Source organism: Petaurus breviceps, unplaced genomic scaffold (assembly GCF_028583685.1).
Source record: "Petaurus breviceps papuanus isolate PSGF00001 unplaced genomic scaffold, PetGlider_PUasm1.0 77, whole genome shotgun sequence".
Classification (NCBI taxonomy): Eukaryota; Metazoa; Chordata; class Mammalia; order Diprotodontia; family Petauridae; genus Petaurus; species Petaurus breviceps.
In genome coordinates this window covers 6,045,208-6,071,963 of record NW_027186492.1, presented here as the reverse complement: position 1 = coordinate 6,071,963, position 26,756 = coordinate 6,045,208, and the positions used below count along the sequence as shown (strand labels likewise).

The 26,756-nt window shown below is 37.3% G+C and overlaps 1 protein-coding gene across 1 annotated transcript in view; it reads left to right on the top strand.

Moving 5' to 3' along the window:
* Nucleotides 1-386: 386 nt before the first annotated feature.
* TTBK2 (tau tubulin kinase 2) overlaps nt 387-26,756 on the top strand; it is a 250,573-nt gene continuing 224,203 nt past the window's right edge. Inside the window, exon 1 of the mRNA XM_069105849.1 lies at nt 387-538. The gene's annotated coding sequence lies outside the window, so the exon portion shown is untranslated. The remainder of the gene's footprint in view (nt 539-26,756) is intronic.

The following is a 26,756-nucleotide window of genomic DNA, read 5'->3' as shown; positions in this document are numbered from 1 at the left end:
GGCGGAGACCCTCTTTGCCCGACTTCCCGCCCCTTCCCTGATAGGCAATGGGATCAGCCAACCGACGTGACGGACTCGGAACGCGGCCTCCAATCAGCGGCTGCAGTGGAGAAGGTGGGCGTTCGCCCTGACAGGGCAGGTGGGCTAGGCTGTGCCGGGTTGCGAAGGGGGAGAATAACGTCGGGTCGGGTCAGCGGGCGCTGCAGTAGTCGCCGCAGCGGCGATGGGAGCGGTGGGGACGCGGTGGCGGCGGCGGCGGCAGGAGGAGGAGCAGGGGCTGGAGCAAGAGCAGCGGCTGGGGGTAACCAGCAGCAGCAACAGCCGCCGCCGTCGCCCATAGACGCAAACGGTACCCAAGAGGGGACAGCCCGACCGGCCGCCCGGCCCGCGAACCCACGCACGGGTCCCGCCGCAGTCGGGCGGCGGGGGATGGGCAGGCGGCGGCGGTGCCTCCTCCCGAGAGGTGATCCCGGCCGGCCTCGGCCCTGAACCGGGCCTGACCCCACTGCCTGGAGTTCCTGCGTCCGCCACGGCCCAGGTAGGACACGCCCCCCCCCCGGCTCCCCCGACCCCGGGATAGTGGTCTGGGAACCTCCTGGCCCGGTCCTCCCCTAACCCCCCTCCCCCCCATACCTACTCCGCCTCCGGGATTCCGACCCGGGATGGAGGGGAGTGCGGGGTGGGGAGGAGGAATGACGGGCCAGCTCTTCTTCTTCCCGACCTGCCAGCGGGGCTACTGTCAGACCTTTTAACTCCCGCTACTCCTTGGAGACGGACCTAGTCCAAGCCTCCCCCCCGCCCACGCCATTAGGGCTTTCCGGAGCGCGGAGGACCGCGCACTGTCTCCCCATTTCTCCGGACGTTTGTGCGTGTGGATGTGACCCACATCCTTCATGCACTCCTCCTGCCACCGATGCCAGGACGGTACCCACTGAATGCATGTGTCCCCTTATTTAAAAAAAAAAAAAGCCAGAAAAACAACAAAACACCAGCACCACTTGGTGTATGAGCCTCTGGCACACCAGAGTTGTATTGGGTGTTGTTGGTTTTCTCGGGAGTGCCTTTGTCGCGTCTCAGTGGTGCCCAGGCTGCCAAAGTCATGCTGAGGGACTTCCTCTGCATTTGTTGGGACCAGGGGGGGTGGTGGTAGAGTTGGTTTGGACCACCACTGCCGGAGTGTTGTGGGAGAAAGGCCAGAAAGAGGTTCTTCAAGTAAATGTGTTAGGAATGGAAAAGACATAATTCCTGTGTTTTGGTTTGAGAGGAGGTTGGTAGGTGACAACCTCCTTGGAGTTAACTCCTCCCACTTATGGACGTGGAGTCGTAGTGATTGAAATTTCCTCTTTTCATTTTGGGAGGTATAATTTTATTAAGAGAGGTTTCCTCTAATTTTATATAAAGATGCATTGGCATAGCAGAAAGTGCAGGACTTGGATTCCACTTCTGACACTTTAATAACTAGATGACAGTGGGAAAGTCACTTAAATTCTCTGAGTCTCCTCGTTCTCATTTATAAAATGGGATTAGTAATATCTGTAGTAGGGTTGGTTGTGGTGAGGAACAAATGAGTTCTGCCCTTTGGGGCCAAGCAGAATAAGTTTAATTCGTGTTCCATGTGACAAATCTTTAAATACTTAAAAGCAGCTATCACACCCACCCACCCCAAAGCCTTTAGCCTTTTGCCTTTTCCCGGCAAAATATCCCCAGTTTCTTCCGATGATAGTCATATAACATAAACTTGAGATCCCTCATCATTCTAGTTGCTGTTTCCTGGACAACCCCCAGCTTCTCAGTTTTCTCCCTAAAATGTGGTGCTTAGGTGGAACACAGAATTCCAGAGGTAGTTTGATGGATGTGGGGTACAGTGACTGTAACCACTCTACCTGAATTCTTTGCCTTTCTTAATGTTACTTAATAATAAAAATGCAGTCTTATTAGCATTCCAGGATACTTTTTCACATTGTTGACTCCTATTGAACTTGTAGGCCACTAAATTTTTTCATAAGGCTGCTGCTGTCTAGTCATGCCTTTTTCCCAATACCATCACCATCTTTTCACCAGTGCAATCTTGCAACCTTGGAATTTCCTTGAATCTTTTCGTTCCTCATTCTCCTCTACCTCCGTTTCCTGTCATGTTCTAAATTTTGCCAGTTCTACCTCTAAAACATTCCCTACACACATCTGTTTGTCCCTTTCTACTTATATGGTCACCATCCTAATTCACGGCCACCTCACCTTTCTCTTATATTGTTGTGGTAGCCTGCTACAACTACTTCTCCTGCTTCCAGTCTCTTCCTTATCCATTCTGTCTTCCAACCAGCTGGCAAAATCATATTTCCAAAGTCCACATCTGCAGTAATCTTCAGTGACTCCCTACTGCCTAGGATGAGCCATAGACTCTTCATCTTGGTATTTAAAGTTTTGAATAGTCTGGCTCCAGTTTACCTTTTCTAAATTTACTTTATACTTTTCCTCCTCACGGATATTCCAGTGACACTGACCTACTCATTGTTCTCCAAAAATTGACCTTCCAGCTCCCATCTTGTTGGTTGTCCAGCATGTCTGGAATTCACTCACTCTTTTGTCTCCACCTCTTAGAATTCTTAATCTCAAATCAATCGCTATCTCCTTTGTGAAACTTTTCCTGATCCCCCTAGCTGTTAGTGCTCTCTTTTTCCTCAGATTATCTGTTTTTTTTTTTACCAGCTGTTAATGCTCTCTCCATTCACAAATTATCTTGTACTTATATGTATATCTGTTGTATCCCCTTTTAGTGCCTATTATAATGCTTCACAGATAGTTGGTGTGCAATAATTATTTTTTGAATTTAATGTAAAGTACTTTGCATTAAAATGCTATAGAAATACGAGCTGTTATTATTGAAAATATGTATACTTGGAAGCTTGGCGGATCCATATTTCAGTGTTACATGTTTAGTTCTGAGACATTAGTGGGAATTGCCTTGATATCTGAACATTGATCTGTCTGGGTAAGCCACAGCAGAGATGCGTGTAATTTCATTTCACCAAAATGCAGTGGAGAAAGGGACACTTATTTGCGTTGAGGTCCAAAGAGTAGTACAAAATGGAAAAAAAAAAATGAAGAATGCAATTGGTTTTAATGTAGCAAGGAAACTGAATACTATTATATGTTAAATTCTTCCATTTTTGTGGAGGAGCAATAAGGACAACGATCATAGCAAACTCAACTTCAAAGAGCCTTAAGTGTAGAAAAGGTCTCTGTTGATGATTGTTGTGGTTTGGGAAGTCATGATCTGCAGCATTCAGACTGTAAAACAATCTTTAAAATTTAGTCTTTGTAACAATCGTAGTTTGAAACAATTATATGATTTTATCAAGAAAATAGAAAGGGATTGATGAAGCAAGTTACAAACGAACATTTTCCCCTTCCATTTCCTTTATGTGGTAATAGACATGTAAAGGAAACAGTATTTTTCTTTTTCTCTTTTTTTAATTTGAGAGATATGGTGAAGATTTAACTGTAGCAAGTTAGGAATAATATTGAATTAAAATGATTATTGATTATGGGCAAAGAGAAGTAGAGAATATAATGAATCTTATGTTGCTTGCTATCCTACCATACGTATCATCTTAAAATAATTCATCTTAAAAATTAATTCAGTTTCTAAAAGAATAAAGTCTATACTATATATAATTTAAGGGTTTTATGTCCTGAGTTTCATTAAGATACTGGTTATCCTGGTACTTTAGAGCTTGTAAGAGGCCAAAGGGAATTTGCTCTGTAACATTTCTTTAATATTGATATAAATTATAAGTGTTCTTAGCTATCTTTTAAATGTAACTCTGAGGGTAATTTTGCTTATATTGGACAGATGTGATAAGGCAGTACTGCATTTAACTTTTTGAGTGTCTCTTACACTTAAGAATATAAAGTGACTCAGAAATGCATTTAGTTTATAGAATTTGCTTTCAAAGTGGCAGTACTGTTTTATGAGTGGAAGAGTTAAACTTTTAAATAGGGTAATTCATTTATAATCCCTTTGTCAGCTACAGAATATAAGCATTAATGGAAAATATTTAATGATAGATGTAGAAAAATGTTGTGTTTTAAATACTCATTAAAACTGATTTAATCACTGATTACTAAACCTCCTTAACCCTACTTGACAATTCATGAGAATTATACTATATTTCTCTTTTTTTCTTTCCTAATATCTTTAACCCTTTTTTCCTGGAGAAATATCTTTTCTAGAAATAGGGATGATATGTTTCTCAAAAAATTTTAATCTCCTGCATAGTATGGACTGATTTATTCACTCTTTTGGTCCTTTGGCTAAATGTTATTATGCTAAGGATTTCATTTAGCTGATTTAATTGGTAAAAGTTGCAGAATATTTTAGATATTTAGAAGTTACTTAGGATTGAAAATTTTCCAACTGTATTTTGAGTCCTTCTTGTCATAAAGTTTTATCAGGCATCTCTAGGACATTGAGAGGTAGTCAGTAAGTGATTGTGGTGGCATTTTTTTTTTCCCTTCAAGTGAAATGATCCTATTTGTCTTGATGATTCTAATCATGTTCAGGTTAAATATCTTATAAGCGTATAATGAAAATTTTGGAGCCCAATAATGTTCCACCAAAAAGTTATCATTTTACCAATGTATTTTCATCATTTATTTATTTATTTTTGCTTTTTGGAGGGGGGAAGGCAGGGCAGTTGGGATTAAGTGACTTGCCCAAGGTCACATGGCTAGTAAGTGTTAAGTGTCTGAGGTCAAACTTGAACTCAGGTCCTCCTGACTCCAGGGCTGGTGCTCTATTCACTGTACCACCTAGCCACCTGCTACTAATTTATTTTTGAACACAGATTCATGATACTTTATGTTCTAATAATAAGATGCTTCTGGCCTCATTAAAAAGAGGTGACCTTTGCATAACAGGCACAAAATGCAGATTAGAAATATAACCACTGGTACCAAGTATTTAGCTTTGAGAATCATTTGTATGGTATAGAAATAACTGAAGCCCTTGGAGTGAAGGAAATGAGATTGCTAATGAAAAGCGATTAGAAAAAGAAGAGTAGAAGGCTAAAAAAAAAAGAGCCCTGGTAGGTAACTGTCTGCAGGAGGTGGGAAGGAGATGAATTTGTAAAATGCTAGCTCTAAGGAGACCAAGAAGAAGCAATCAAACAGATAGGAAGAGACTAGGAGAGAGTAGTGTCACCAAAGCCAAGGGAGAAGAGTATTAAGAAAGATGGAGTAATCAACAGAAGGAAATGCTACAGGAAGGTCAGGAAAATTGATCTCTTCTTTCTCTGCATTTTGTCTTAGTGATCTCCTTAGGGTGCATGGGTTCAGTTATCTATGTGAATGACCACTAAATCTACACATTCAAACCTCATTTCCCACTCATGAACTCCAATCCCACAATACCAAACTAAGCATTTTTTTAAGTGCTTAGTATGTTCTAAGTAAGCATAGTGTTAAGTGCCAAGGATACAAAAAAAGAGAAAAACATCCACTCTGCCATCAAGGAGCTCATATTCTAATGGAGAATACAACATGTAAGTAATTATGTACATACCAGTACATACCATACTAGGTATATAGAAGATAACCCCAGGGAAAAGGCATTGGCAGCTTAGAGTGGAGTTGAGGGGAATCAGGAAAAGTCTCTGGCAGGAGGAGCTAGATAAGTTCAGAGGTGGAGGTGAGGAGGGAGAGCATACCAGGCATGGAGAATAGCCGGTACAGAGGAATAGAACTGGGAGATAGAGTAGTGCATTCAAGGAAGAGCAAATAGGCCACTGTACCTGGATCATAAGTGGCATGGAGATGAGAAAAGTGTCAGAAGACTACACAGGTAGGAAGGGAGCGAGTTGTGAAGGGATTTAAATGCCTAACAGAGGACTATGTTTTGACCCTACAGATAATAGTAGTTTTATTGAACTTAGTGAGTAAGGGAATTATATATCAGATATATATTTTATATCTATATGTAGATATATTTTAATGATATCAGATATTAAAAAAGCCAAAAAACAAACAACCTTTGGCAGCTCTGTGGTGGATGAACTGGTGTGAGGAGAGATTTGAAGCAGGGAGGCCATTTAGGAGGCCACTGTCTCCTAGATCAGGTAGGAGATGATTAGCAACTGAACTTGGGTGGTGACTATGTGAGTGTAAAGAAGGGGGATACTTTTGTATGCAAGAGATGTGAAGGAAGAAACAACAAGATTTGGCAATCAATTGGATAAATAGGGAAGGTGAAAGATGGTAGTGTCGTTGGCAGTACATAATAGGAAAGTTGGGAAGAGGGAAGAGTTTAGGGGAGAAAGATAATTGAGTCTTATTTTGGACATGTTGAGTTTAAGATCCACTTCAGGATTTCCAAAGGCAGTTGGTAATGGGTGACTGTGCCTCAGGAGAGAGGCTAGGACTGGAACTGGGAGTCATAGAATTATTATAGAGATGATAAATGAACCCATATGAGCTGCTCAGATCCATCAAACCAGGTAGTATAAAATGAAAGGGGAAGAAGGTCCAAGAGAGAGCCTTAGCAAATGCTTATAGCTAGTAGAAATGACATGAATTAAGTATAGCAAAGAAGATTGAGGAATAGGCAGAGGGGAAAATGGCATCAAGGAAACCTAAGAGGAGGAGAGTGTGTCAAAAAGATGGTTGTCAACATTATCAAGATTTACAAAGAGGGCAAATAGAATTTTGGTTGGGAAAAAAGGTCATTAGATTTGGCAATTAAGAAACCACTGGTCACTTTGGAGAGGACAGTTTTAGTTCATTGACAAGGTTGGAAACCAGATTCATTCTCCACCTGAATATTCCCTCGTCATGCTCTTTAAAATGTATAATAAAACACAATATTTAGTTGTGCATGGCTCATGTGGTAATTTGTTTTGCTAGACTATGCCTATTTGTTATGAAGATTTTCATTTTTCTTTTTCAATTGTTCAGTTGGGGGAGTGGGAGGGTGAAAAAATAAATGCTTATAAAAATAAAAGTAAAGACAGGGGGAAAAGACTATTGTGTCCTACACAGAATGCATTATCTCTTATTCCCCTTTTCAAAATTCACCCTGTTTTCTAATCTCTACTTTTTAAAATAGATAATCTTTCCAAGAAATTCTCTCTGGGTTTTCTTGGTTCTCTTCCTATTTCTTTGGCTTATCTTCTCAATCTCCTTTGCTGGCTCCTCATCCATATGGTGTCTTTCTAATTGTGAGTGTTCTCCAGAGCTCTATCCTGGTTTCTCTTTTCTCTTAACACCGTCTTGAGATCTTATCAGCTGTCATGGGTCCAGTTATTGTCTCCCTCATGATAATCTTCAAGTCACCCAGGTTCTGAAGCATGGAATCATCCTCAACTCTTCATTTTCTCCCCATCCCTGATCCAATTAGCTGCTCATTTTTATTGATTTTTATTTCTGCAACATCTATAGCATCCTTCCCTTTCTCTGCACTTGCACACCACAACACTGTTTCAGATCTTCATTGCCTTTGGCCTAAATTTTTCTAGTAATAATATTCAGCTTCTTTTTTTCTTTAGTTGATCCTCCACAGAGCTGCCCAAATGAAATTCCTTAAGTACAGGTATGGCCATGGTAACTGCCTGCTCATAAAGCTTCATTGACTCCCTATTGTATCAGTGATCAAATACAGATTTCTTTGGTATTCAAAAGCCTTTCACAATCTGACTCCAGCTAATCTTTCCATTTTGATTTCAAATTATTCCTCCCTCATGCATTCTATAGTTAGCCAAATTGGTTCACTTGTTATGTCTCTTAAACACAACTGAGAAAACATCATGAAATTTGACAATTAAGAGATCATTGCTAACCTTGGAGAAAGCAGTTGATAAGCTGAGTGATGAGGTTGGAAACTAGATGACAAGGGCTGAGAAATGAGTGAGTTGTAAGAGTTTTCCAGTATTCTTCCCTAATCAGAACATATCTAGAGTACTGTGTTTAATTCTGGGCAACACACTTTAAAAGGAACTCTCTTTGGAGAATTCAGGCTTTCAGTGTGTGTGTGTGTGTGTATGTGTGTGTTAAAATATATATGTATGTACATATATATATAATGATGATATATACACATATGTGTATGTATATAACACATACACATATAATACACACACATATATAAATATGTATCTTTATACACATACACATACAGAGTATTTGATTCTGCCTAAATCAGGATAGCTTTCATGAGGAAGATGAATTTTTTAAAATGGTAAAACATTTAATTGACAGAAATTAATAAAGCAATGAAAACAATAGCTAAATTCCTAATGATTATTGTGTCCTACTTTCTCTTCAAAGTAATTTTGGACTCAAGCTCCTTGAAACTTATTGTTCTGATCATATAGCTTATGGGGCGCTAGGACTGAAGAATTCAAGGCCTTGCCTGTCTCTAGGAGGATCCCTATTGCCATTCTTGAGCATCTGGTTTACAACTACTTTCTTCTTATACTCAGCTTCGCATACAGGTCCTGGCTTGTTTTGCCTCAGGCACTTTTTATTCCAACTGCCATTTGTCAGCTTTCCACAGCTAAGATGTTTCATCTCTTTGCTCTGCTTTACAAGGTCATACTTTGGCATTGACCTCTCTTTCTCTGTCTCTCTGTCTCCCTTCTATCTTCTGTTCTCCCTCCCCCACCTCCAACAGGCAGCAAGTCTAGGTAGCAAGCAGAGACAGATTGAGGTAGGTCTTTAAGGACCTATGAGACAGGGGTCCATAGTCCTACAGGTCAGAGCTTGAGAAAGCAGAACATTGAAGTGAGTTCTGCTCCTCGAATAGATTCTTTAAGTTGTATTTTATATTTATTACTAGGTGTGACCAGTTCTGTGTCCACATGTGTATAATCATTAGGAAAAGTAGAAATACCCAATGTGAATATTTGTGTTTAATTTTTTAAATTTTTTTTCAATTAAAAAGCATTTATTTTCTCTCCCTCCCACCTTCCTACCTCCTACAACTGAGAAATAAAAGAAAGAAAAACAAAATCCTTGTAACAGCTTTGTATATTCAAGCAAAACAAATTCTCACATTATCCATATAAAAATGTATCATCTCTATATTTAGTCTGTCACCACTCTATCAGGAGATGGGTGGCATTCTTCACCCTTGGTCCAATCCATCCCTTTCATTTCTCGTGGTACAATAGTATTTCATTGCATTCATATACTAATTTGTTCATACATTTTCCAATTGATGGGTACCCCCGTAGTTTCTAGTACTCTGCTACCACAAAAAGAGCTGCAAAAACATTTTTGTGCAAATGGGCACTTTTTCCTCTTTGCTCTTCTTGGAATATAGGCCTAGTAGTGATATTGCTGAGTCAAAGGATATGAATAGTTAAGTAATTTTTGCTACATAGATCCAAATTTCTATCCAGAATGTCTGTACTGGTTCACAGCTCTACCAATAGTGCACCACGTTGCCTGTTTTCCTGCAGTCCTTCCAACAACTGTCTTTTCCTTTTTTGTGTATTTTGCTAATCTGATGGGTATGAGGTAGAGCCTCAGAGTTACTTTAATTTGCATTTATTTAATTATTAGTGTTTTGGAACATTTTTTTAATATGATTATAGAGAGCTAAAATTTCTTCTTTTGATATGTATGATTTTTATAAAATGTTTTTCTATTTTCTAGCATTTTTTCTTGTCAGCTGAACATACAAATGTTATATTTCTTTACTATGTTTCTACCATTTCCCTTTCCACATTTTGTGCAGTATTTCCAGATATGTGATATTTTCCTTTGATTCACCAAACCAAATCTAATCCTTTATATAGCATTTCTGCAACATATTTCAGTGGTAGAGTCTGGACAGTATTTTAATCACAAACAGTTTGACACCTCTGATCCTTTTGATTCAATTTAATGCTCCAGTGATACATAGAACCTTCCTAATTTGTAAGCAAACAGAAGAATTTCTTGTATTTGATGTGTGGTACTATCCAAGTGGAAGATGCTAGGGATAGCAAGTAAGAAAAAAACAACACAATATTAGTTTCATCACAAGAATTGAATCAGTTACAAGTGAAGCCTCTAGGGAAGGTTTAATTCCCGCTGGTCATGCTCTTCTGCGGCCTACATCTCTATTAGTGTTTTTCCCCCCTGAACTTCACCTTGTTTTGAAGTTTAATCCTAAAAATTGTATTTTTCTTTTAAACATTTTTTCAATTAACCATCCTTTGTTTTCTGCCCCTCCTTCTTGTTGCACTGGAGGAAAAAAGAAAAGAAAAACAAAACCACTGTATCTATTAAGCACGGTGAGGGTGAACAAATGCCTACACTTTTGGGAGGTAGTTTTCTTAATGTGACTCTTTTGTTAAAAGAATAGTCGATAGAGGTAATAAAGAACACTATGCCTCCTAGAACAGGTTGAAAGAGTTTGAGGATTATCCTCTTTGAACCCACTTACAGAGCTATTGCATTTCTGTCTCTAGCCTTAGAGTAGCCCAGGATCCCCATAATGCTTTCTAAAATGTATCTTTACATTTTTCCAAAGGTGTTAGGACTTCCAAACCTAGTTTGAGGAGGTCCCAGTTGTAGCAGAGAGTTCATTGAAGCCCCGGGAAGGTCAAAGCAAGAGCAAAGGACTCTTTAAAATATGCTTTCTAAAAATGTTGGGTTCTTGGGTTCTCATTATGGATTCTTGGTCCCTATGTTTTGAGCCTGCCACTGAATTATGTTTCAACCTTTCCTTCTTGCCATTTTTCTGAGTCTTTAGAAGTAATTACTGGATGTGAATGGTAACTGGGGATTTTTTTCCTCCTTACAAGTAGACTCTATGCCAGGTAACTTGTTACTGTGTGTTTCTGAATCAAAGTCTTTAGAAGACATCTTTCACTGAAATTGTCCTTAGTTGCTACTTTTCAACTATTGAAAGTTTCCTTACAATACTTAAATGTTGGTTCATTTGGTTAATGTTGGCTTATAACTGTTAAGAATTAGAGGGTAAATTTAAAGAAAAGAGACATAGTCACAATTACCTCTAAGCTAACTGTGGGTTTTATTAGGAGTTTACAAAGCATAGCTAGAACACTTACTCTCACCAAAAAAGCACAAGAAGAAACATACTTCTTTCTTACTGCCATGTTTGGGTATTATTCTCTGTCTGGTTCTGGGTACTGAAGCTATATGTGTAACTGTAATTTAGGCATTGGCTTGTATCCAGATATAGATAGATATGAGTTTGGGGTGGAGGTTATGGTCTCTGGAATTTTATCCTAAGGTAGGATATCCCCCCTCCAAATTCTCCCCCATAGAATCCCTCCCAAAACTGGATTCTTTTCCATACTCAACAAAATATACCAATCATGAATAGATCAGATAAGAAATTACACAAGGGTTGATATGGTTCCTTCAGTATCAAGGACTATACTCTTGGCTCTATTAGTCATTCTAGTTTTTTTCTATGTGTTTCTCTTTCTCCTTCTGTGTAGTCAGTCTTCATTAGAGAGAATACTCACATCTTGATCACAGAGTACTTAACTAAGTATGTTAGATATATTTCCCCCTTATCCAGGTATTGAGATAAACATAATTCTATTTGCATTGTGATTTCTACTTTATCTTATCTTATAATACTGTATAGTCCTCTTATTTGCCTGTTAAATTTAAATCAGAACTGCTTTTATCTGTAGTTTTATTTATCTTTTATTACTAGATTAGATTACAAATTTATGAGCTCTGAGTGATCTAATTTATTTTTTCATTCCTCCAACCCCAGCCTACTGAAATGCATTGCATAGAATAAATAGGTGCTTATTAAATGTTTCTTGAATGAATGAACCAACATTAAAGGAAGGAAGAAAATAAGCATTTATTAAGCACCTACTGTCTGCCAGTCATTGTGATAAGTGCCTTACAAATATTATCTTATTTGATCCTCACAACAACTCTGGGAGGTAGGTACTATTATTATCCTCATTTTACAATTGAGGAAACTGAAGCAAATAGAGATTAAGTGTCTTGTTCAGAATTATAGAGTTAATAAGTGTCTTCTGAGGCTAGATTTGATCTCATATTCCTGAAAGTAGGCCCAGATCCCTATTCCTCCCCTAGCTGCCTAACACTTTTAATAGTTAACACCTTATGAAGTAATAATTAATATGTATTGAATGGTTTGTAAAGTATTCTACTCATAACAGCCCTGTGAAAGGTGTGAAGTACAAGTAATGCTTCCATTCGATTTTACAGATGAGGAAGTAGAGGCTCTGAAAAAGTAAATGTCTTGACTAAGGCCACACAATTGATAAATGTCCAGCACCTGGGACGTTGTAGGCACTTTTTGTTGATGAGGCAGAATCTTAATCTGGGTCTCCTCATTCCAAGCCTAGTAAGCTCTCCCTAATGCAGGGACTGTTTCGTTTTTTTACCTTCTCATCCTCAGTACCCAGCACAGTGCCTGGCACACAAATAATGTTTAATATTTTATTTGTCAGTTGACTGCTTTGCAGTAGCTGGAATCCCAATACCCCAGTCCTCCCATTTCCTAGAAAGAGGTGTTGAAGTGTGAATAATTATTAGATACCCTTTTAGAACATCAGCAAATAGTGTTATTCAGTCTACTTTCATTTCCTTACACAGATTTTAAGCAACATCTAGTATCAATAAGCATTTATTGAGCAGGTAACTGTTTTAAGTGATGGACCCATGGAGCAGTTTTATAGTGTTTGTGTTTTTTTGTTCTTCATTATTCTGTATATACAGATGTGGCTCTAGTCTTAGATGTTTCTTAGAAATCTGATTTGTGTCTAAACCTAAACTTGGGTCATTGTTTTACTAAACTTTATAACCATTGTTGCATTGATTTTCCTTGTGTTTATACACTCATGGTTAGTTCAGTAGCTAAACGAGGCATTTATTTTGTAATTTGTAAGGCTTATCATTTTGACTTTGATATCTGAAATGGCTGCTGTTATTGTCATCGCATTTTTGTGCATTTTTAGAATGCAGATTGCTTATTCCAAATACTATTTACACAGAAGATCATAATGACTTTGAAAATGTCTATTTTTGAACATTATGTTAATAATAGGAGTTGTGGGAATGTTTTAAGTACCACTCAAGGAAGTTATTCTGTCACAAGAAGTATTTGTATTAGTTCTGTAACTGAATATACCTTCAGCTGTGTGGTTTTTTTTTTAACCCTTTAGACAAGTCATGTGCTACTTTTTTTTTTAAAGCAATTGGGGTTAAGTAACTTGTTCAAGGTTACATGGCCAGTTATTTCTGGGTGTGGTGCTAAGTATCTGAGCCCGGATTCGATCCCCAGGTCATCCCAACACTGGGACTGGTGCTCTTACTCACTGTGCTACCTGGCCGCCCGCATGTGCTACTTTTTTTGACAGCTGATTCTGTGACTTTACCCATTTCCTACAAATATATTGAGATTTAAGTGATAGGCTAATCATATTTTCCACATTATTCTTTTAAAAAATAGAATCTTATTTTAAAAATCTTCTAAATTGTTCTTCCTTTTCAATGAATGTTTTTTCACTTAAAATTGTAGAACTTATCTAATTATCTAAAGTCAAGTACATCATCATCATCATTATCATCTTGAAAGGATATCCCCCTCTTGACCACTATATTTGTTGAGAGCACTATATTACCCAACAATGTTGTTGTGAGGAAAGAGCTAAATTTATTTTCTTAGCCTCAGTTAATCAGAGCTCCTTCACCTTTTCCCCTGCCAGATACTTAATCAGTGACTTAAGTTCTGTTAATTTTCTCTTTTTAATGTCTCTTGAACCCTTCCTTTCTGTTCTTTTTACTATCACATTAGGCCAGGATTTTATACTTGAATTTATACCTGAATAATTCATGCTTGAATTATTGTACTAACCTTCTCTCTTATCTCTCTGCCTTCTTGGGTCAATACATCCTTCATGCCACTCACTGCCTTAATTAACATGATGATCAAGACACTCCCCTACTCAAAAACCTTTAGTTTGTTCCCATGTTGCCCACAGGGTGAAGTACAAACTAAGTATGGTTTTTCAGAAGTTGTTCTCAATCTGCTTTTTTCTTTCTTTTCTTGTTATTTGTATCAGTTCATTCTTTATAATTCTCTGAATGTCACATTACGAAATAGCATTTTAAAAAGTATATCTTTGCAGTGAATAGAGGACCGGCCCTGGAGTCAGGAGGACCTGAGTTCAAATCCAGCCTCAGACACTTAACACAAAAACTAGCCCTTGTGGCCTTGGGTAAGTCACTTAACCCCAATTGCCCTCCAAAAAAAAGTATATCTTTTTTTTTTTAAGCAATCGGGGTTAAGTAACTTGGTCAAGGTTACATGGCCAGTTATTTCTGGGTGTGGTGCTAAGTATCAGTGTCCGGATTCGATCCCAGGTCATCCCAACTCTTGGGCTGGTGCTCTTACTGCGCCACCTGGCCGCCCCTAAGCAATTGGGGTTAAGTAACTTGCTCAAGGTTACACGGCCAGGTATTTCTGGGTGGGTGCTAAGTGTCGGAGCCCAGATTTGATCCCAGGTCATCCCAACTCTGGGGCCGGTGCTCTTACTCGCTGTGCTACCTGGCCGCCCCCAAAAAAGTATATCTTAAGGTTATCGTAGTAGTTCCAATATTGTCCTACTTATCTGTGTCCACTTCTGACTTCTGCTTTCTTCTGTGTCTTTTAAAAATATTTCATCAAAATTCTTAATTTTTTCCTTTTTATTGCATCATGGTCACTAACCCATCTCTCTCCATAACTCTTTTCCCCAAATAAAGGCCCTCCTTTGAAACAGATAAGTATGTTTTATTCTGCACCTTTAGCCCATCACCTCTCTGCCAAGTATTAGGATCTTTTTTATCTTTTTTTTTTTTAATCAAGAACTTTCCCTTTTTCATAGTTGTGAAAGAGATCTTCCTTGGTCTTCTAAATTGTTTGTGGTATGCCCTTTTATATTTAGGTCATGTATCTATTTGGAGCTTATTGTGGCATATGGTATGAGACTGTTTTAAAACTTAATTTTTTATGAGACTGCATTCAGTTTTCCCAGCAGGTTTTGTTGAGTCAGGTGAATCCTTACTCCAGGTGTTGGAGACATTGGGTTTGTCAAACATTGAAATACTATGTTCAGTTGCTTCTGAGTCTTGTGTACTCAGTCACTTACACTTTTTGTTTTTTAATCAGTGTCAAATAATATTGATGATTTTTGCTTTGTGGTGTAATTTGAAATCTGGTATTGCTTGGTCCCCTTCTTTCCTACTTTTTTCATTATTTTAAAAATATTCTTAATCTTTTGTTCCTCATTATGAGTTTTGTTACTTTTTTCTAGGTATACAAAGTAAGGCTTTGATAGTTTGCAATAGTATGAAGCTGTAAATTAATTTAGGTAAAATTGTTATTTTTGTTATATTGCCATGGCCCAAGTTTGAGCAATTAATATCTCTCCAGTTAACTAAATCTTTATTTCTGTAAAGTGTGTTGTGTTGTTGTATTCATATAATTCCTGTGTGTTTTTAGATGGACTTTCTTATAGTTTATGTATTTGTAAAGCCAATCACAAGCAGCTCTCCTGAGGACTGCTGCTGTGAATAACTTTAAAGATCTAATCACATAGTATAGTAAACTCTATTTATTCAGCAATAAACTAAAGCAAAACATTCAAGAAACTAAAGTACAACATTCACAGCAACATAACATAAGTTATTACTAAGGCTGCCACTGTCTTAAAACATATCATTCAATAAGTTACAATCTCCTTAGTCAATCCTTAAGGGGTAGCAGAAAGTACAAATACCCCCCACCCCTAGGTCATAGTAAGTCACAATTTCATCAGTCAACACAAAGTACCCAAGTAAAGTCTTCTTTCATCTTAACTCGAGGCTGACTTTCAAACCCCAGGCTCCTCTTCCACAGACTGACCAGCTCTTGCCTGGATTCACAGGTAGGCAGCTCTCCAAGCCCTTGCCTGGACTCACACCTAGGCAGCTCTCTGCTCCTGTTTCATACCTTAGCTTACTGCTCCACTCCAAGCTCTTCGAAGTTTCTGTTCCTAGGAAGACAAAGCTTAACAGAGCTATAACAGTATTACACACACTAAGCTTTACAGAGCTACAACAGGATTTACGCACATTGCTTCACTATCATCTCAGTTCACTTTCTGACAAAGTAACACAAATTAATAGACGAGGCTTCTGTCTGAGAAATCAAACACAAATCAACAGTAAAGTCCCAGGGCTTCTGTAATAGCAGTAAAGTCCTCTTTCAGGGTTTCTGTAGCAATAGTAAAGTCCTCTTTCAGGACTTCTGTCTAAGAACAACAGACAGGGTGCTTTTGTCTGACAGACCAACAGACTACAGAGTGCTACAGAGTGCTGACATCACAAGTATTCTCCCTCTCTCTTCTCCTTGGTACCAACTCTGCTCTGCTCCTTCCTTTTCCACCCTTTCAGCAAGCTTTTCCAACTGTGGGCTCCATGTGATGATTTTAGGCCTATCAAGGGCAATACAGTGTATACTGTTTCCAGCAAAGAATTTTGATATAATCAAAGGTGAGGGTCAAAAGCACTTGAATAGCTGAAACAAGAAACAAAGTACTACTTTGCTTGCCATTACAATATTCTCTTATTTTGAATTATATCTATATCTAACTGCCGTTTTATTTTAATATGCAAAAAGTCATTGATTTTGGTTTATATTCTATTCTGCTGCCTTACTGAAGATATTAATCACTTCAGCTGATTTTTAATTAAATCTCTAGAGTTCTCCTTATTATGTGTAAAAGTGATAATTTTGTCTTTTTGTTTATGCTTATTTCCTCAGTTTCTTTCTCTTTTTTTCCTGTTCTAGTTAACATTTCTAGAACTATATCAAATAACAGTGTTGAAAATAGACATATTATTTTACCCTTAATCTTATTGGGAAAATTGCTAGCATTTCTTCTTTATGGATAATGCTAGTTTTCCATTTTAAATGGAGACTGTTTATCCTATTAAGGAACAATACATATATTGCTATGAATTTTAATGTTAGAGGAAACTAGGTGGCACACTTAATAGAGTACTGGGACTAGAGTCAGGAGCCTTTGAGTTCAAATGTTGCCCCAGATACTTACTAGTTTTGTGATACTAAGCAAGTCATTTAACCACTGTCTGCCTCAGTTTCCTCAACTGTATAATGGGGGTCATACTAGCACCTACTTCATAGGTTTGTTGTAAGGATCAATTGAAATAATATTTATAAAATGCTTAGCACAATGCCCAGCACATAGTAAGTATTTAAATGCTTGTTTTCTTTCTCTCCCCCTTCATTGAGAAGTATTTTGTCCAAAGCTTTTTCAGTATCTATTGATAGATCATGCCATTTTATTGTTTATATTACTATATTCTATCCTTGTTTGTTATTTTCCTGATATTTAACCAAATCTTTATTCATGGTATGAATCCAGCCTACTAAGAGTGTCATTTATTATCTTTTATTATGTTGTTGCAGACTCTTTTGTCAGTATTTTATTCAGTATTTTTGCCTTGATAGTTATTAGAGATAGTAGTTTATAGTTTTCTTTTTCTGTTTTATCTTTCTCTGGTTTAGTTTTCAGGATCATATTTGCTTCATAGAAGGAGTTTGATAGAACTGTGGGGAATCAGCTATTTTGTGCTGAGTCAGTTTGGGTGACTTCCTTTTAAAACCTTGGTTTTAATCTTGAATATATGGTAGGTAGACTAAGATGGCAGGGCACATGCTCACTGATCCCTTCTCTTTGTAAATTTTGTGGACCAGCTAAGAGCTGAGGTGGCACATTTCCTCATTTGAAACATGGACCAATCAAAATTTTTCTTTCTGTTACATGGAAATTGCTTACCCTTGTCTATAAAATGCAGAACATAATTAAATTATCCTGTTGGGTCCATCAACTTTTATAATATATTTTATAATATATTTATAATAAATTCCTTTTGTCTTCCTGAGTTTACCTCAGTTGATCAGAGTGAGCCCCTAATCTAGCTTTCTTTTAATGGGATCCGCTCTTTCCTTGTTTTTGCAAACAAATGATGTAACATGGGAATTAATTATTATCAGAATGTTTCATAGGATATACTTGTAAATTAAATTACTGGTCCTAGGGTTTTTTCCTTATGGCTTGTTCAATTTATTTTTCTAAGATTGAATCATTTAAATTCTATAGTTCTTTCTGTGTTAAACTAGATATTTTATATGTTTGTAAATATCTATCCATTACATTTGTTATCACATTTTTGGCATATAATTGGACATAATAGTTCATAATAATTTATTTTTTCCTCTTTAGTTTTTTTGTGAATTCTATTTTTTAATTTTTGTATATTGCCAATTTAGTTTTCATCTCGTTTTATCAGGTTAGCTAAAGTTTTGTCTAATTAGTTTAAAAACAGTCTCTAGTTTTAGTCATCAATTTTAGTGATTCTTTTTTTGCCTTTTAGTTTTGTTCATCTTTTAGTTCTATTTTTTGTGTGTTTAATTGGAGTTTTATTATTTGTTTCTCTTCTAGTTGTTTTTTTAAGGAACATCCACAATTCGTTGATCTATTCTTTCTCATTTGATGAAAATATTTGTAAATTTGAAGTTTTCCTTAAGAAATCTTTGGCTTTATCCCCAACAGGATATTGTTTCATTGTTTTTTTTTAATGTGAAATTATTTGTTTCTATGACTTTTAAAATTCACATATTCTTTAGAATTAAATTATTTAACTTCTATTTAACTTTAAATTTTTTCTTCAAATGCCTTTTTTAAATTACTTTTTTTATTAGTATGATCAGTCATGAATATTCTCAATATTCTGTTTTTCTGTATGTGTTTGATTTTTTTATGCCCTAGAGAAAGATCTTTTTTTTTTTTGGTGAAAGTATCACATATAGCTGAGAAATACATATATTCATTTTTATTTCCATTCAGTAACACTGAGAGATCTTTCATATTTAACTTTTCTAAAATTCTATTAGGGTCCTTACCTACCTTCTTTCTTATATATTTTTTTTGATAATGTTGAAAGTGGTGTATTGAACCCCCCCCCCCATTCCCCCAGTATTATAGCTCTTTTCTGTTTCTCTCTGTAATTTTGATTAACTTTTCCTTTAAGTACTTAGGTACTATGCCATTCAATGCAAATATACTAATTACTGATATTATTTCATTATTTATGGTGCCTTTAAACATAATATAATTTTCCTTCTTGCCTCTTTTTACACATATTTTTACTATTGCCTTGCCTGAGATCAAAAGAAATGAATTTGAATTCTGACTTTGACAGGAAATTACCTTCTGACAGTGGTCAAGCAACATGGAGGTTATCCCAGTCCTCCAGACTCTAGACCAGAGCTCTCTCAGGCTTCTTTCATTACCTCCTGCTGTGTCCCAGTGGCTGGCTTGGCCTTGCTGAGAGTTCCTATCCTAATGTTTCTTAGAACTTCCTTTTCCATTGCTGCTTGCCAGAACCCTAGTCCAAGAGTGAGCTGTTTAAAGTTTCTGAGTGGGGGATTCCATAACCAAACATTTATTTTCCTTTGAAAGATCAATCTGGTAAAATGTCACCTTGCCTTCCCACCTGTGTCCTTTGTTGTCACACTTACTTTTTTTTCACTTGCTCCTCAGTGGGCCTGCTTAATTTCTTTTCCACTTACTGCTTTTGACCAGGTGTGATTTATTTCCTCACCTGGCATACTATGGAAAGAGTACAAATCTCATTGCTTCTCCGTTACATTTCTTTCTCTGAAGCAGGGACGCAGATTTTTCAAGGTTTTATATGAGTTTTTATTTTCTACTAACAAAGGGATAAACAGAATTTTAAAAGTTAATGTAAAGTGCCTATCCTCTTTCTGCCTACATTCCCCTCCCCTTCCTTCCTCCCATTTTAGATCATATAGATGGATGCTTCCAGAGCTCTTGGCCTGCAGATCTTAGGGGGACCAAGCAACCATTCAGAGGAGAATTGCTCTTGCTGTAACCTACTTGGATCTGGGTCATGGTCTTGGGTAGTGGTCATAGGGTATGTGACCAGTGAGCCAGAGCTTGTGGGGGCTGTAGAGAGGGCACCCTCCTAATAGCTCTGGCAGCTGCAAAAACCCCAGCAATTTGGGACATAGCTCTCTTCATTCTGGAAGCAAAGTTCTACTGTGGCAAAGAGCTCAAAAGTCAAGTAATTGAGTAGCAATATGAGCAAGCAATGGAAGCACAGACGATAGAATCCTTTTTTGGGGACAAAAAGGATCAAGTCATGGAGCAGGAGAAAGACAGCAAAGTCAGGACTCCTACATCAAAAGCCTCCAAGAAAAATATGAATTAGTTACAGGCCATGGAGGAGCTCAAGAAGTATTTTGAAAATCAAGTAGAAGTGGAGAAAAAATTGGGAAGAGAAATGAGAATGATGGAAGAAAATAATGAAAAGCGAGTCAATAACATGCTAAAGGAGACCCAAAAATACACTGAAGAAAATAACACTTTAAAAAATAGACTGACTCAAATGGCAAAAGAGGCCCAAAAAGCCAATGAAGAGAAGAATGCCTTAAAAAGCTGAATTTGCCAAATGGAAAAAGAATTTCAAAAACTCATTGAAGAGAATAACTCCTTCAAAATTAGATTGGAGCAATTGGAAGCTAATGACTTTATGAGAAATAAAGATGCTATAAAACAGATACAAACAAATGAAAAAATAGAAGGCAGTGTGAAATATCTCATTGGAAAAAGCACTGACCTAGAAAATAGATCCAGGGAAGATAATTTAAAAATTATTTGTCTACCTGAAAGCCATGATCAAAAAAAGAGTCTAGACACTATCTTTCGAGAAATTATCTAGCAAAATTGCCCTGATATTCTAGAACCAGAGGACAAAAATAGAAATTGAAAGAATTCACTGATCACTTCTTGAAAAAGATCCCAAAAAGAAAACTCCTAGGAATATTATAGGCAAATTCCAGAGTTACCAGGTCAAGGAGAAAATATTACAAGCAGTCAGGAAGAAACAACTTGAGTATTGTGGAAACACAATCAGGATAACACAAGACCTAGTAGCTTCTACATTAAGGGATCAAAGGGCTTGGAATATGATATCCCCGAGGTCAAAGGAGTTAGGACTAAAACCAAGAATCACCTACCCAGCAAAACTGAGTATATTGCTACAGGGAAAAATATGGTCATTCAATTAAATAGAGGATTTTCAAGCATTCTTGATGAAAAAACCAGAGCTGAACAGAAAATTTGACTTTCAAGTACAAGAAGCAAGAGAAGCATGAGAAGGTAAATAGGAAAAAGAAATCATAAGGAACTTATTAAAGTTGAACTATTTACATTCCTAAAGGTAAAAATGATAATTGTAACTCATAAGACTTTTCTCAGTATGAGGATAGTTGAAGGGAATATATATGTATATATATGTATAGGAGGGTGTATGTATATAATAAATATGTATGTGAGTGTGGGCATATGTGTATTCATGTATACATAGACAGAAGGCACAGAATGAGTTGAATAGGAAGGGATGATATCTAAAAAATAAAATTAAGAGGTGAGAGAGGAATTTATTGGGAGAAGGAGAAAGGGAGAGATAGATTAGGGTAAATTATCTCATATAGAAGAGGCAGAAAACTGTTACAATGGAAGGGAAGAGCAGGAAGGTGAAAGGGAATGGGACAACCTTATTCTCATTGAATTTGGCTTAAGGAGGGAATGATGTACACACTCAATTGGGTATCTTACCCTACAGGACAATAGAGGGGTAGGGGATAAGCAGGGGGATGATAGAAGGTAGGGCAGATTGGGGGAGAGGGTAGTTAGAAGCAAACATTTTTGAAAAGGGATAGGGTCAAAGGAGAAAATAGAATAAGTGGGTGGTGGGATAGGAAGGAGGGAAATATAGTTAGTCTTTCATGATATAACTACTATGGAAATGATTTGGGTAACTACACATGTACAACCTATGTTGAATTGCTTATCTTCCCAGTGGGAGTGGGTGAGGAGGGAACAAGGGAAAACATCTGGAACTCAAAGTTTTAAAAACAAATGTTTAAACATTTGTTTTTTAGATACAACTGGGAAATAAGATATACAGGTACTGGGGTATAGAAATCCATTTTGCCCTACTAGAAAGTTAGGGGGGTGATGGGAGAGAATATAAGAGAGAACAGATTGGGGAAAGGGTGTTCAGTAGACTTGCTATTTTGGGATGGGGTAGGGGAAAGATGGGGAGAAAAAATTGTAACCTAAAATCTTGTGGAAATGAATGTTGAAAACTAAAAAGAAAGATAAAATACTAACTTCACTGCTTAACATTTAAAGCCCTTAATTTAATAGTCTGGGTTCCAGCCTATCTTTCCAGGCTGATTGCACATTACTCATCTCCATGATCCCTATAGTCTAGCCAAACTGGCCTTCTTGCTGTTTCTTACATGTGATACTCTGTCTTCTATCTCAGTGCCTTTGTATAGGCTGTTTCCATTGCCTGGAATGCTTTCCCTATTCACCTCTGCCTCTTGGAACTCCTAAATCCCCTCAAAGTTTAGCTACTTCAGTGCCCCCTCCTTTAGGAGGCCTTTCCTAATTTCCTGGGTTCCTCATCACTATATTCATTTTGTATGTATCTTGTATTTAATGATCTGTATTTTTGTATGTATCTTGTATTTAATGATCTGTGAACACATTATGTTTCCTTTTCTTTTTGTAGCATGAGGAATAGGGGACTATACCATTTTTTGTATTTGTATTCCAAGCTTCTATGTGTATAGCATAGAGTAGGTGTTTATATTATAATAATGACAATATAGTAACTAGCATTTATATAACACTTTAAGGTTTGCAAAGCACCTAACAAACATTTTTTCATTTTATCTTCTCAATAGTTCTGAGAAGTAGGTGCTATTATTTTTATTCCCAATTTTAAATGACTTGCCCAAGGTCACACTGCTAGTAAGTAGCTGAGGCAGGGGTTGAACTCAGTTCTTCCTGACTCCAGGCCTACTGGTCTACCTAGCAGGTCACTGGTTGATTGATTGATTGAGCTAGTAGTGCTGAAAATGCATGAGCAGGGATGCCTGTCACTGTCGTTTTCCTTTACATTACTATGGTCATTGTGCATATATACACATATTCTCCTGGTTTTGCTTACTTTGGTTCATATAAGTGGGAAGAGAGTTTTTGCCTAGGTAGATGCTGACCTTTAATTTTAGATATTCTTAGAGGAAGAGAGAGTTTGCTAACTACTGTACAATAGAGTGCCTTACCTAAGCAATGATAGTTTTATCCCAAGCCCTAGCTAGCATGCTTTAAAAAAAATTTCTGTTGGGATTGTGGCCAAGACTTTGGTAGTGGGATGACTCTGAGTATTAGGGTGGCAGAAGCTTGATACCTGGCGCTTGTCTGGTTATATAGTAGGCTTAACTCTCCTCAGCCACTGTAGGTCTTCAGACATTGATTTGATTTCCTCCCCCCTGACCATAAGCCCTCTGATGTTTGGTTCATTTTGTTTTAATTGTTTTGTGTGTCACCAGTGTAGGGCTCTTATGAAATCTTTCCTTCATTTTAATTCTTATTTATCTTTTCCTTTTCTGTTTTTTCCTGTCTTTCCATCTTCTCTTATGCAAATCTGTTTATCATGAGTGGACCAAAAGCATCTTGACTGTCATTTTTTCCTAGATTTCTCCCTTGCAGCAAATGTTTATGTATATGTATGTATATATGTATATACACACATATGTGCATATATATTTAACTGCATGATATTTTTCATTTTACAAGTTTAATTTTCCTTTTGTATGTGTATTGTCCATATTTTGATCTTCCTTAGGTCTGTTTTGGCAACATCTCCCTATTTAAAAGCATCTCTAGACTTCATTAGCATATCATTTACTGCTTATTTTAGGTCATTAAGAATACTGCCAAATCAGAATTAACTTAATCTATATTTTATGCCATAAGTGATTATCTTGCTTTTTAAAATAACTGTAGACCTCGAACTGGGAGGGATCTTAAAGGTCATCTAATCCAATGCTTCTTAAACTGTATGAGGTCATGACCCACAGTTTAAGAAGTGCTGAAGGAGTCACAAGTAGAAAAAGTTTAAGAAACTCTGAAAATCCTTTCATTTTACAGATGAAGCAACTGATGTCCAGGAAAGGGTAAATGACTCCCCCAAGGTCACATAGGTAGTAAAGTGGCTGTGCCACCTTTGGATCCAACTCAGTGTTCTTTCCTCTGTACTATGCTGCCTCCATGAGTCTTATTAAAAATTTTGTCAAAGATATTTTTGAATAGTATTGGCATTCAAGTTGATTTGTCTGATTTCTCAAGTATATTTCATAACATGATACAGAAGGACATGATTCTAGAATGTGCCATTATGGCTCACAAAATTTTCAGGAATTCTTGCCTCATACCTCATACTACAGAAAACCTGTTTTAGTTCTAAAATCTAGGCCTGCCCTTGGGATGCAAATTGTTTGGGTCTTTTCTTACTTACAGAGGTCAGATTGATTCTGTCTTCAGATTGATTCTCTCTTCACCTGTGGCTTAGATTTGCTGGGGAGTGTGAGTTAATGTTATGGAAATGACTTGGACTTGAGGAATATATCTGAGGGGCATATAGTGGCTTCTGGTATAAATGCTAGAGCCCCTTGTCTAATGGCAAGCGTTCTCACCTGCATTGTGCATTTTCAACCAGTCATTTGCTAGAATGAATTGAAATAGGATTGATAAAGAATAGGCCATTAATATTTTGAAATGATAGTTATTTAGTAGAATTGGTTCTTTGCTTTGTATGAATTGATACTATAGGTCAGTAAGTAAAGGTGTGGGAAAGTCCTAACTCTGAATGGATTTTCCTCTCTCCTCTGTCTTTTCAAATCCCTAGCTTCTTTTAAAACTCTGCTCATGTGCTATTTTTTACTGGAAGCTGTTCCTAATCCTCTTAATTGCTTGTCTTCTATCACATCTCAAATTATGTATATACTAATAGTAATAACTCATATTTACATAATGCTTTATATATGTGTATGTGTGCCTGTATATCAGTGTCTGTATCTGTTTATCTGTCAATCAGACTTCCCAGTTCCTCAGTCTGCTCGATTCTCATCACCTATTACTCCATTTCACTTAAACCACTCAAGAGATGGCCATATTGAGCTGGCCGTCACTCACAAGTATTCTATTTCTGTGTTACAAACTCCCCAGTTCTTTTTTTTTTTAAATTTTTTATTAATTTGTTTGTTTCCTTTTAGTTTACAGGATTCAATTCCACAATTCCTTGAGTTTCACATTTTGTCCCCCTCCCTCCTCTCCCCACCATGGCGGCTTATAGTCAAGTATAGGATCTGTAAATACTTTCACATTATACATTAGTCAGGTTATAAGGACAGATTATACCAGCTGGAATGAAAAATGGTAAAGAGGACATAAAACTAAATAAGAGAAGGAAAAAGATCAGGTATTTTGCTTCCACCTGGATATAAACTTAGTTCTTTCTCTGGATGCACATATTTCTCTCCATCATGAGTCTTTTGGGATTGACTTACATCACTGCATTGCTGAGAAGAGTCCAATCTATCAAAGTTGGTTATCACACATACGTTGTGTCTGTAATTGTGTACAAATTTCTCCTGGTTCTACACTTCTCACTAAGCATCAGTTCTTTTAAGCCTCTCCAGGTAAATATGAAGACCGTCTGCTCCTCGTTTCTTATAGCACAATAGTATTCCATAACATGCACATACCACAACTTGTTCAGCCATTCCCCAATTGATGGGCACCCCCTTAATTTCCAATTCTTTGCTACCACAAAAAGAGCTGCTATAAACATTTTTGTACATATGGGTCTTTCTCCCATTTCTATGATCTCTTTGGGATATAACCCTAGGATTGGCATTGCTGGATCAAAGGGTATGAAAGTATTTATAGTCCTTTGGGCATAATTCCAGATTGCTCTCCAGAAAGGCTGGATCAGTTCACAACTCCACCAGTAATGCATTAGTGTTCCAATTTGCCCACATCCTCTCCAGCATTTGTCATTTTCCTGTTTTGTCATCATAGCCAATCTGACTGGTGAGATATGGTACCTCAGAGTTGTTTTGATTTGCATTTCTCTAATCAATAGTGAATTAGAGCATTTCTTCATGTGCTTATAGATATCTTTAATTTCTTTTTCTGAAAACTGCCTGTTCATATCCTTTGACCATTTATCAATCGGGGAATGACTTGTATTCTTATAAATTTGACTCAATTCTCTGTATATTCCCCAGTTCTTTTATAATTCCATCTTTCCCTATGTTGTCTGACCTTTAACCCCTTTCTTCATCCTCACTGTGATCTCCATTCTCTCCATCTTTCTATTCTTTATGAGGCCATCATCCCTGCACTGCCTATACTGACCTTCCTTCCCTAGCTTGACCCTTTGGTGAACCAGATCAACTCTACAATATCTTCTTCTCTTGAATCACATGGTCCCTTATCCTGACACTGATAAATTTCTTATCATATACCATCTCTAGATTACTCCTACCATCTGGCACCTTCATTTCTATTCATGTGCTATTGAATGGAGCTGCAGGAAATCATGAAACTGTGTTGACTTGGGTTCACTACAAATTTATGTTATCTAAACATAATCAAACACATACCCAGACACATATTCAGTTGTGCCCTCACTCTTTCCCAGTAATCATTCTTTACTTCTATAATTGATTCACTAATGCTAGACCCTATAGCAACTGTTCTAAACCACTTCATTTTTCCTCAAGCCTCCCATGGCATCTCCTCTTATGAGCTCACCCA